This window comes from Vicugna pacos, chromosome 15 (genome assembly GCF_048564905.1).
Source record: "Vicugna pacos chromosome 15, VicPac4, whole genome shotgun sequence".
Lineage (NCBI taxonomy): Eukaryota > Metazoa > Chordata > Mammalia > Artiodactyla > Camelidae > Vicugna > Vicugna pacos.
The window spans coordinates 25,641,701-25,653,736 of NC_133001.1; the positions used below are offsets into that span (position 1 = coordinate 25,641,701).

Below are 12,036 nucleotides of genomic sequence, written 5' to 3' on the forward strand. Positions count from 1 at the left end.
TTCTCTAATGGAGAGAAGCAAGACATTCATAAACACAAATTCACAGAGTCCTCATCCATTTTATTTGTAGTAGCTGTCTGAATATCTTCGCATTGGTTTCCTATTTTACAACTTCAAAACTGCCTCATATACCTCAGCTCATTTAATCTCACACACCAACCCTTCAGTAGCAGCTGGGCAAGAATTTGAGCCCATCTCACAGTTGAGGAAATGAAGTTCAGAGAGGTTTGTTGACTGGCCTGAGATCAACACCATGGAGGTGGGATGTCACAGATGCCACAACTCACGCATTTTCTCAATATAATGCTTTGCTTCTTGCAATGCTGTCTCTCATTTATTAAAGAGAAATTACATCTTGAGAGTCTTATAGTCACATCAGCACAGGATAGTGACACAGTGTCCAAGACAGAAGAAAAAAGTAACACTTATATTTTTACCAAGTACATAAACTGTAAATATGCAGGTGTTTTTGTTCAGCATTTTTCCTATTTTCCACTCAGTCTTGAGCACTTGGCAGTGGGGGAAAAAGATGACCTAGAAGTGTATGGGTGTGTGGTCCAAGAAGTAAAAATTCAAGGGCAAAACTAGCCTTTTCCATGCCAAAGAGGAAATGCCCCAATGGGGTGTGTCCGTTTTTAAAAACTAGTCCAAGCTATCTCATCAAAACATCATTTTTTAAAGAAAATTTCCTTTCTAAGTCAACTATACTTATTAGCTTTTCTTCTTTCTGTTTTTGCTTACTTCTTTTTGTCTCTCCTTGGAATTAACATTCTAGTAACATGTAGATTTAACCAGAACTTCTTAGCCAAGATATAGAATTTCATCTCTACAAGAAGGGATTTTTCTTTCAGTTAAATGCAATAAGCATTTTATGAGTTCCTACTAAGTGTCTCCTACATCATGGCATCCCAAATCTAAATGTGCGTACGGGGCGATCCAACTAATATGGAGAGTCTGACTAAGGAGGTCTGGGTGGGACCTGCGAGTCTGCAGTGCTAACCAGCTCCCAGGTGAAGCTGGCACTGCTGGTCCATGGTCCTGATGGACTAACAGGATCTAAAAAATACTAGTCTTGTGTAAGGAGCTGTATGGTGGAGGATCCAAGAGAAATGACCCACAGTCCCTGCTCCAGCATAGTTGTCAATAAAATACACATAAAACAGTTAGAGAGAAGCACAAAACAAATGCATAAACATGTATTCCATTGCTATAACCACATGATAGGTAATGGGGCAAAGTTCTCTTACTCTCTTTTGTCAGATCACATTTAATTGTAAAAATAGTCCTCTTTTTTTTTTTTAGGATAACTAGTCATGTATTATCTCAGTTTCTGAAAGCCCCTCTATTGGTACTGTGGAAACAGCTAGATATTGAAAAATTCAATTCACATCCAACTATTTCAGGAGCAAACCCACTGTATGGCTCATCTGGGCAAATTGTGTCTCATAAGTACTCTTTCTTATGACAGGATAGCACTATCTCAGGAAAAAAGTAGGAGACTGAATATAGGCATTTATGTCCTGGTAGCCTGAGGTGGACAAAGGTCAGAGGGAAAGTACAGGTTAAGGTAGACCATGTTTCATTCAGATCAAATGCAGCTAAGATTTGTGAGTAAGGTGGGCTGGGGAAAGAGAGATGAAGGAAGGCAATGGGAATGTTGGAAACAAACAAAGACACCTTCTTTGTTCCTCACCCCTTCAGTCAAGACCCAGAAATACTCGCACAATCAATGGAGCTCACAGGAAACCTACAGCAGCATGAAAGCTATGCTGGTCTGCATGAGTTCCAAGGGAGGAATGCTGTGGAGCTAATCACTGGACTCAGATTGCCATTTAATGCCTTTCCTCCACAAGTCATCCTTCAAGTTTATAGCAGGACAAGAGTTCATTACCATGTTCCTGTTTTGCAAATTCCTGAACAAGGTTATGCCTCCAATTTTAAGCGTGTGTATAAAAGGAATGAGAGAAGGTGGGAGGGTGAGAGAGTTTCTGGAGGGAATGGTAATAAACAGAATAAGCGCTCCTCACCAACTGGAAATGCAAATCGCCCCCACCTGCTTATGACTTTGTGCAATCAGAAGGAACAACATTTCACAGACTCTCAGATTCATTCTTATTAGAAGCTCCTAAGCTCCTTTCATCAATCTATCTATCCATTCATCTTTCAATCAGTCTCCTGTATTAGGAACTGAAAGAAAAGATAGGATTTGGTTCTAGCTCCCAAGAAGTTTGTGATGCAGTTACAGAAATAAGAGGAATTCATGTGAAACGAGGTCACAGACCAGAACAGAAGCAACCTCTAAACGTTGCTGTCCAAGTCCTGGGTGCTGAAAGCAGTTCAAAGAGGTGGGAGTTAGATCAATGTGAAGCAGTGAAGCCAAAGGTTTTGTGGAGACTATAGGATTTCCATAATCAAAGGGGAGAGGGCCAAGTGTTCTGAGTGGCAGATATTAATGAAACAGATTCAAAATCGTAACGGGGATATGAGGTCTTCCTGAAGAGGTCTGCAGGCTCCCACAGTCCATGTCTTTTGATCACATTATGCACAATGGGCTCCCACTATGCTCTGAAAGTTCAAACAGTAGTAGAAACAAAGAAGCTCCATGCACTGGGATAACTGTATCTGAATTTACCAGGATATTGACTCCCTGATAGCCCCACCCATGATTCTGTAGTCAGGATGCTAGGAGCTTGTTCATCAATATCCAGATAGTGTAATGGTCTGCATACAACAGACGGACTCAAATTACATCTAAAGCTGTTTATTCTCATTGATTTGGGGGAACTGTTGTTAAGGAGCCAGCTCTCCAGAGAGAGATGTCCCTTAGGCTGGGCTTATGCAGAACCAAAGGGAATGAAAGATTTATGTGTTTCCACTTATCTCAGTGTAATTACATAGTCAAATCAGAGTATATGTAAAAGTCACTTCAGGGTCTAAATTGTCCAATCTCTGTTTCCATAGATTGCCTTCACTAAGTAAATAACAAACTTATATCATTACCACATCCTAGTCAGAAGCACAGGAAGAAGAAGTGGCCAGCCACACCCAGGGTAGTTTGGTGCAGCTAGATCTCTTAACTCCAAGAAGTACTAGTCCTTCCTGAGGACAGCATAAAATTCCTCAATGTTCCCTAAGCTTGGGAAGCAAGGAAGTTGGAAAGGGAGATACTCTGCTCCTACCCAAAGCACAACAGTGCTTCCCTGATCTCCTCTGGAGACACCCAAGTGAATGCTAACTGTTTCCAAGCCTAGTTTTCTCCATTGTAGAAACATGAGGTCTTGGTGGGCTTTAGAAAATGCTCTAAGATCTGCCATAGTCTGCCTTTCCCCCCCCCACCATAACTGTTGTTAGTGTCAAGATGAAAGAGAGGCTATGTCCGTTCAGTGAGTTCATGGGTGACACAATACTATAGCTGGTCTCTGCCTCTTGACAATCCTCTGTTTAAACAATGCAACTAGTAGGATTTGACTGTGCTCAACATGCCACTTCCTCAGTTCTTTCTCATCATCTCTATCTTTTTAGTCCTAACCTGCTCTTGCTCTTGTCCCTGGAGTCTAGGGATGACCAACCCCAGAGATACATTTGGCTATTTAGAGCTTAATATGCCACATTTGAAGCTATAAAAAAATAAAATGCTGTTCCAGCATTCACTAATATGTGATTAAAAGCAAAACGATGTCCTTAGAAAGACTTCAAAAGAAAACAGTAATGAGCACATGTGTGGGTTCTGTAGCCATCCTATGTAGAGGAGAAAATGTTGATAGCAATGAATATTTTCAGAATGGGCATTTCTCTGCCCTTGTTCTAGCATCCCTTCTTTGGCATTCAAAATCTCCTCATTCCCCCATTGACATCTATCTGTCCTGATTCTCACTCCAAATAATTCCTTAAACACAAGAGGAGACGATCACCTTTAAGCCACAGGTTAAATGCCCCAGAAACAGGTCACTGGGCAAAATTTGGGAAGATAAAGTTACAAAAGCACCAGCTCTAGACTCTACAGTATAAAATATGATATGGAAGAATGTGCACCTGCCTTGCCTATGTCCCTGGAAACATGGCCAAAATAAATTGCTATGTACATGGTGGGAGGGTGGTTAAGGCACTTTAAGCCACTACCATTGCACCATTTCTCCAGTGTGGTTTTTTCCTCTTCACTTCTTAGAAGTAAATGTTCCAAGATGAGACAAGAAGGAAGCTCCCTTTAGGCTGAGAGTCTATTCCCTTCCCTTCAGGTAAGGATGCCAAGGGGATAATCTCAAAGAAACAATACATTCCTCCTGGTCTAGCTAGAACTCCTCAGACCAGACTCCCTTTCAATTCTAGAATATTTCATTGCATTGTTTCCCAGCAACCCCTAACTTGGGTCTTCTTTAGAATAATCTAGAATTTTAAAAAATAAAATCCTCCAAGGCCATAAATCAAAGCTAACGTCAAGATTAAATTAATCCTTCATGCAGCTTGGAAATCCTGTAATAGACATGCACATTTCTGCCCAGTTCCCACCCTAATTGCCACTTCCATTTTCTAGTACAACTCAGGATTTCTGCATGGCAGGAGGAGCTCCCAGACATGTCACCCTCAGAAGCTGGGCTAAGCAAAAAGGCGGGCTGTCTCTTTTCAGAAACAGAAAAGGCGTGCTCACTGTAGCATGTAAACATTTCATACTGAGTGAATTCCATTTCTTTCCATACTCATCACAAATGAGCACCACCAAAATGTTCAAATACATATTCACGATGTGTCTCTCAAATGCACTGCATGAAAAAAAATCAGAGCTAAGCACGAGGCACAGATCCATTTCATTTAATTAGAGTTTCAGAGAAGCCTAAAGAAAAAGGTCTATATCTCCTAAGTGTTCTGTTTCTGTACAAGAAGAGCTGTCATGCATTGTCAGGTGGTTTGAATTGAAAATGATTCCAAATGCAAAGCCTTTAAACCCCAAATGTTTGACTCGAGTAATATTAGCATAGACAGACAATGAAAGAAACCATTGAGCCATTCCGATTCCAGATTTTGTCCCTTTTCCCTTTACAGTGAATCAAGGTGAGAGACTATTTCCTCTGCTCAATGCCGGAGCCCTGATTGAACACCATCTGCGGAAATCCTGCATTGCTCTCAGCACATCCCCTGAGTGTCCTCACTCCTTATTTTGATTCTCTCTTGTTGTATTTTCAAGTCCCTTTAATAATTTCTCCAACTTAGCTACCACTTACCTCCAAGGCCAGGTCAGGCTCCTCATGAGCCCGTAGATGTGCTATCTCCTTTCTTACCTTCTTATCTCTGCTCACTGTTCCCCTACCTTCAGTGCTACCACACCTCTCTCTGTATGCATAACCATTTAGCATGTATTCCTTCCTTCCATGTATATTTACTGAGCATCTACTCTGTGCTAGACACTGGAGAGACAACACTTATTAAGACAGAGATCCTTGCCCTCATGAATTTTAGATTCTTGGAGCAAGAGACAAAAAATAAACAATAAAGTTAAAAAAATCTAGTAACTTATCTAGAGATAATAAGTGCTGAGTATGCGGGTGGAAGGGGAGAAAAATCAGAACAGGGTAAGGGGGTCCAGGAGTGCCTCTTCTAAGACTTACTCCCTGGTCTGGGGTTCAGCAGTTCAAAGGATAATCAAATTCCCTGTTAGTCCTACCGTATCGTAATATGTTTATGGCCACCTCAGCAACACTTTCATGAACCTATTTCTAGAATAAACCTAAACACAATTGTATAGGAAAAACAAAGTAGGCAACAATTTGCTTTTTCAAGTAGCTCTCCAATCCCCATTGTATATTGTTTCACAAGGCACTGTGTACTCATGGACTTTCTGCCTGCCTTTGGCAACCGAGACTCTCCCTAGCTGTGGAATCAGGAATGCTGTCCCTGATGGAGATGGGTTTGGTTTTGATTTTCACAACTAAGATAGAATTTTTTTTATGATTATAAAAGCAATATGTGCTTGCTGTAGAAAGAAAAACAAACAATGCAGAAATGAGTTCACTTAGTTCTACCATAACATACCCACTGTCAATATTTTGGTAAACAGCCTTCCACAATTTTTTTCCCTGCTGGCACACATTTTGTTTAAATTCTAATGGGATATTATGCATGCTCTTTTGTAACCCACTTTTTTCATGTAATTATATGTTGACAAATGTTTTAGAGGAAACTGATGGCTGTTAAAGTATTAAAAGACAAGGGCAAGGATCCCTAATTCAAGAAATCCAGAACTCAGCTACAATTGTGATAAGTGGAAGGGATAAGATACCAGCTTGGGAAAAAGTAGGAACCTACAAGGAACATGTCACCTCCAGTCTGAATGGAAAGCTTTGGAGAATGCAGGAAAGAATGCTGAAGAGTCACATATACAAGAAAAGTACATTTTTGTTAATCATTCTGGAAAAAAATGAGAGAGTAGACAATCGTGTGTGTGTTGCTGCATGAAGGCTGAGCCTGGAAAGCATTGTGGATAGAGATCTCTCTAAAAGGGGCTCTGTGATATGTCATCTTTACTGTCAATGGATGGTGAGTATCATTAGCGGGAAATAAATATGAAAGACATCAGCTCTCCAGAAAACAGGCCTGGCAACACAAGGAGAAAAAAAAAAAAAAGACCAGGGTTCCCCCACAAAACTGACTAGAAAACCAGGATGTAAAAGGGCCCCTAGAGGCACCTGCAGCCTGGTTTCTCAGAGATAAAGAATCTCTTTTGGCTGCAGCTACATGTACAATTGTACTTGCTACAACAAAACGATATGGAACAATTGCCATTCCAGGCCTACGCATGTTTTAAAATTCTACTTTAGATTTACAACTAGGATATGTACAGGGCTTCATGGAAATAGATTTGTGAGCTATCAGAAGACTTCTGGCATCCAGCACATACACACATATACGCAAATATGCACATATATACAAAACACACGGTAAGAAAACCTTTGCTGTTAGTGCTAGAAATGTCACTATTACAATTTCTTTAGTCTCCATTTTTTCCATCTCTAGAAGTTGTATGTTCTAGAAGTTATATGTGCTATTTATATTGTTTTATAGTTATTTTATCATTTTTAAATCATATTTGTCAAACCCCAAAATTAATCAGCATCACTTTATCCGAACAATACAAGAACCTTTAAGTGCTTTAACTCTGGGCTCTCTACCTTGCAATTTTCCATGCCATTTTTGTCCAAAATTTTAATTCTAGCTTGTTTTTTAAATAGCCCCAAATTAGTACCATTTTTAATTGAATAACTGATCAATATTACTCTCACTTTACCAGGGATTTTGCTCTTACACATTTGTTTCTTCTGGGTTCAATTTTCTTCTTGTTGATGAAAATTGTTCTTTCTAATGTAATCATTCTTTCTAACTTTCCTCACTGTTTGTTTTCTCCTACAGTAAGCATGTACTACTTCATTAACCATAAAAAAATCCTATCTTAATTATGAAAAACAAAAAAACCCAAATCGTCCCTTACATGGATGAGTGGTAAACTCTCTTCAGTCCTTATATATCTGAAAATGTTACCCCTGCTCTCCTGAACTATTAACAGTAGTCTAGGGGAATTCATAAACCTGGGTTAACCAGAATTCCCACTCAGCAAATAATTCTATTATCCTCTAGTATCTACTGTTGCTTATATGAAGTGTGCTGTCAGTCTAACTTTTGGCAGTCGATCTTTCCTCTCTGATAGGTTTTAAGAGGTTTTTTTTCTCTGCCTTAGTTTCACAATTGAGTGTAAATTTTTTGTTTTATATACTTGTGGCTCAGCAGTTTCCTCAAAGGAAGGCAGTCTTGCCTCAACTCTGAAAAGCTTCTATTATCTCTACCCTCCTTCTTTATCTCCTATTAGACCTATGCTGGGACTTCATATACTTTCTTCTTTGTCTCTTCACTTATCTTTCCTGCTTTACATGAAATACATATATGAAATCTACATAATATATATGAAATCTATATAATATATATGAAATCTATATATAATATATATGAAATCTATGAATACATGAAATACATATATTTGTAAAGTCAAAGCTCCCATATCAAAAATATCTAAACATTGAAGGATGTATTCAGCAACAGAAACTGAACAAGCTAAATCTTATCATTCATATGTGAGAATAGCTGAGAATCTGAAACAAAGAACAGACAAATATCTTAAAATTATGGAAAAGATGAAATGAGTTGTTCTAGCAGCCAAATCGTAGACACTTCTCAGGCATGAGGCGACACCAAAGAAAGCAAACGCAAAGCCACGGTCCCTGGGAGTATTTGTGTGGAGGAGACCAGACCCAGCGCGTGGCGGGCTCGAACGTTTGATATCCGGCAGCAGAGCCCAGGGTGACTAACTTCCTGCTGTACTCCCCCTCGCCCTCTCCTTCCCCAGCTATTCTCTGCCCTGAGGACTGAGAGGGAAGAAGCCACTTCTAATATGGGAAGGATGAGAGCTGAAGCTTTGAAAGGTGGTGAGGTCAAGCCTTTGGGTTTCATCTGTTCCATGAGTGGGTGAAGCCCTGGAGCTTGTTTTTCACTGACCTGCTATGAAATTATGGTAGGTTGCAGGTGTAATTTTAAGGAGCTCCAGAAAGGTGCCCAAAGTGCTTCTACTAGCTGTTCCTTTATGCCTAACACTCATTTTGCTTAAGCTTTGCTGCCTATTAATATGCAATCCCCTCCCCCTAAATCAGATTTGAATCAGTTGTCAGACACAGACACTTGGGCATGAATGAGTTTTTCTTCTTTAAAATAGAGACCAGTACAGGGAGAGAAGGAGAGGAAGTCACTGATAGGCACTTAGATGATGCGAGGTTCAAGGCTAATGACACTGCCCCGGATGGCTGGAGCCACCCCAGCTCCCACAGCCCCTCTCCAGGAGAATGTGGTTGTGGACCATCCCATTTCCTCTCAAATACCCCCTCCCCTTCTCTGGGCTGAAAACAGCTGCCCTGGTTTGCCTCTTCATTAACTCCCCCTTCAGCTATTTATCCTCAAGTTCAAGTTGGTGATTTTCAGCCCTTAGCTTTGTCAAGGATTTGGGGACCAGAAAAAAGGAAAACCAAAGCAACTGAACACCTCTCGGCCTCCATTCTCCCATTTTTGTTGGCAGGTTACAAACTGTTGCTACTACAAGACATCTCTTTTGGTTATACAAGCAGCAAGCAATAAACGGCTCATACTCAACTCTGGGGAGAGATTTTTCCAATCGTTTTCTCATTTCCTCATTGTCCCAGCACTTCCGCAGATCTCTTTAAACACCGTGGGGCTTACTCTGTCACTGACCTTGTCTAATCATATTGATTGTCAGCAACTGCAGTCTAATTGGAAAGCAAGTTGCTATGGTAATTCTTGTGTCTTATGTCTTACATTTAAAGATACAATGATCCTAAAAGAAGAAATTGCTTGTGGTTGGTGACAGAGGAAAACAGAATTAGATATACAAATTGTGAAATGAATCTATTCAGATGAATTCAGAAATCTAACTCAGGATTTGATGTAAAAAATTGGTACCAGATTTTCTATCAAAGGCACGTTTGGTCAGAATGTTTCTCTTTTCCTCCAAATACTTATATTTTTTTGGAAAAGAAAATGCATCATGAACATGCAGGAAGGAGGTGGCTATTCATAGCTTAAAACTAGGTATGAGATCCTTAACACCGGGGTGCTGCATTGTGTGTTTAGAAGAACATCAACATGGGAGTTAGCACACCCAGGTTTTACTTCTCTATATTTAACTTGCTGTGTGGCCTTAGGTAAATCACCTAACCTTTCTGTGCTTTATCATTCTTCACTGAGAAATAAGACAACTTTTGCTTCTCTCATTCATTTCATCAGTCAACAACCACTGGGAATCTTGAAAATCAGTCACAGTGAAGAAGACAATAGTGCAGTTTCCTGTTAGATTAAAAGCTCCTTGAAGGCAGAAATTGTATTCTCTTAAATATGTCTGAAGAAGGGGTCTGCAAAGAAATTTGAGCTTTGATGTCAAAAACACCAAAGCTTTGTTAATACCTGTTCCTTCTGACTCAATACAATTCAAAGCCTGCTGGGTGTGATGCCTGGGTTTGGTCCTACTGAGAGCTGGACGGTGGCCACTGCTCCAGCCCTCAGGGGCCTAGAGGCAGAAGCATAGCTGGCATGGCTGTTAGTCTCACTAGGATATAGACACAACGAGTGTACTTGGGAAGCTCAGGGGAAGGCCAATTGTGGAGGATTAGGGAAGGCCTCACTGGAAAAAGCTTTAAAGTTTAGCCTTAAAATTGGAATATGTCTTCTTCCTGTTCCACTAGTGAGGAACCAAATGTGAGGGTAAAAATAAATGTGTAATCAATACCAGGCAAAGGACTTCAAACTGCAGATGTCATCGGCCCACTCAGCACACATTTATGGAGTGCCTGCTGGATGCACAGGTGACAAGCTAGGAATATAACAAAGTCCTTGACCCTAACAGACTTACAGTCACAAGACTAGAGAGAAAAATAAAGAAAGAGTTTTATCATTGGTATTAACACTTATTAAGCTTTAAATATTTAACATGTAATTATTTAATATTTAGTCCAAAGTTCTGCAATGCAAATATCATTGTCCTCCTTTCAGATATAAGCAGACTGAGGCTCAGAGAGGTTAAGTAACTTGACCCACTTCACAAAGCATGAATTGTTCTCCAAGTACTTGTGTGGGGCTACCATGCTAGCTCTGTTGTCTGGCTCGTAACACAGATACCCCATCTCCTGGAAGTCAGCTAGCCTCGACTTCTTGTTGCTACAGCTCCAGCAAAGACACCCATGTAACGGAACCTAGGTGGATGAATGAAAATGCATTCTTAATATCACAGGTAAAGAACCTCTCAACCTAGACCAGTCAGTTATTAACTAACTCCCCGTCATCACAGCTTCTTGTGTGTTGTTACCTTCTCAGTTTGAGAAAAGGGAAGAGGAGGCATGTATAAGAAAGTAAATTGAGAAGGTAACTACTGAAGTCTTTTCCTTCCTTTGCTGATACCCTGAAATTCTCCTTTCAGGGGTACTACAAAGACAAAAGACAAACCAACAAACTTTTCTAAAAGATGTCTTCTAACAGGATCTTCATTACTTCAAGTTATCTTGGACAAATGCGTATTTCACAATTGAATAACACACTTAGGAGTATGAAGGGCCCCTCAGACGGTGCTGAAGCGAGGAAGGAAATCTGGGTTGTCTTGTGCCCCACAAAGCCAATGCCCTAGACCTTGACAGGAACAATTCTAGCGTTATTTGTTTCAGTTCTCTCTAAGCTTTTGTTTCAACAAACGTTTCCAAGGCACAGTAAAGGCCTGGACATATACAGAACTCGAGTGCTGACTCCAACCATCTTGGGTGGCTTTAACCAGCTGAATCAAAGACTCAAGCTGGAAAAGAACCCATTCTCTTCCTTGTTTTCTATCATGACCGCATTTTTCTCCAGGCATTGGCAAAGTTTCATAAAATGGAAGTTCTTTTAAAAACTCCTTTCTTTTTCCTGTCCATACAGGTCTCCTCACTGTAAAAACAGGGATACTTTTAGGACCAATGTGAGGCAAAGGAGGCCCTGGAGTAGGACTTTTGACTGCCATTTGGGATGGGATGGGGGAAATCTACTGCTCAGAAGTGGATATAAAATCAATTAAATATGGAGTCAGTGAAAACAGGCCCCTGAAATGCAGGAAAGGGCAGGATGGATAAATGCTTGGCACACAGGGCACTTATGAGGGTACTAGACTCAAGCAACTCCAAAGAGAAAAATAAGACAATCAAAGCGACTCAAATTCAGAAGCAGCCAAGAGGGAGTTCCTGGTTGTTCCTTCACTGCAGCCCATAAAAGAGGCACTCTCATGCCAAGAATAAGAGTTAATGAGGTGGAAAATGGAGGGGCATAAAAGGGAGAGTAATTATGAACTGCAGAGTGAAAACAGAGGAGGATGGAAGCCCATTGGAGAGGGCAGATTGTTTTCCAGGTGTGGCAAGAGAGACAAAAAGGCACCCAGAAGAGATGATTAAGGAAGGGGGTGCTGTGGGGGGGTGA

At 40.5% G+C, this 12,036-nt stretch overlaps 1 protein-coding gene across 3 annotated transcripts in view; it reads left to right on the forward strand.

Annotated features, from left to right (window-relative positions):
• The window catches only part of FSHR (follicle stimulating hormone receptor), a 151,394-nt gene that overhangs the window by 77,668 nt on the left and 61,690 nt on the right, over positions 1-12,036 (forward strand). The gene's annotated exons all lie outside the window — the stretch shown is intronic.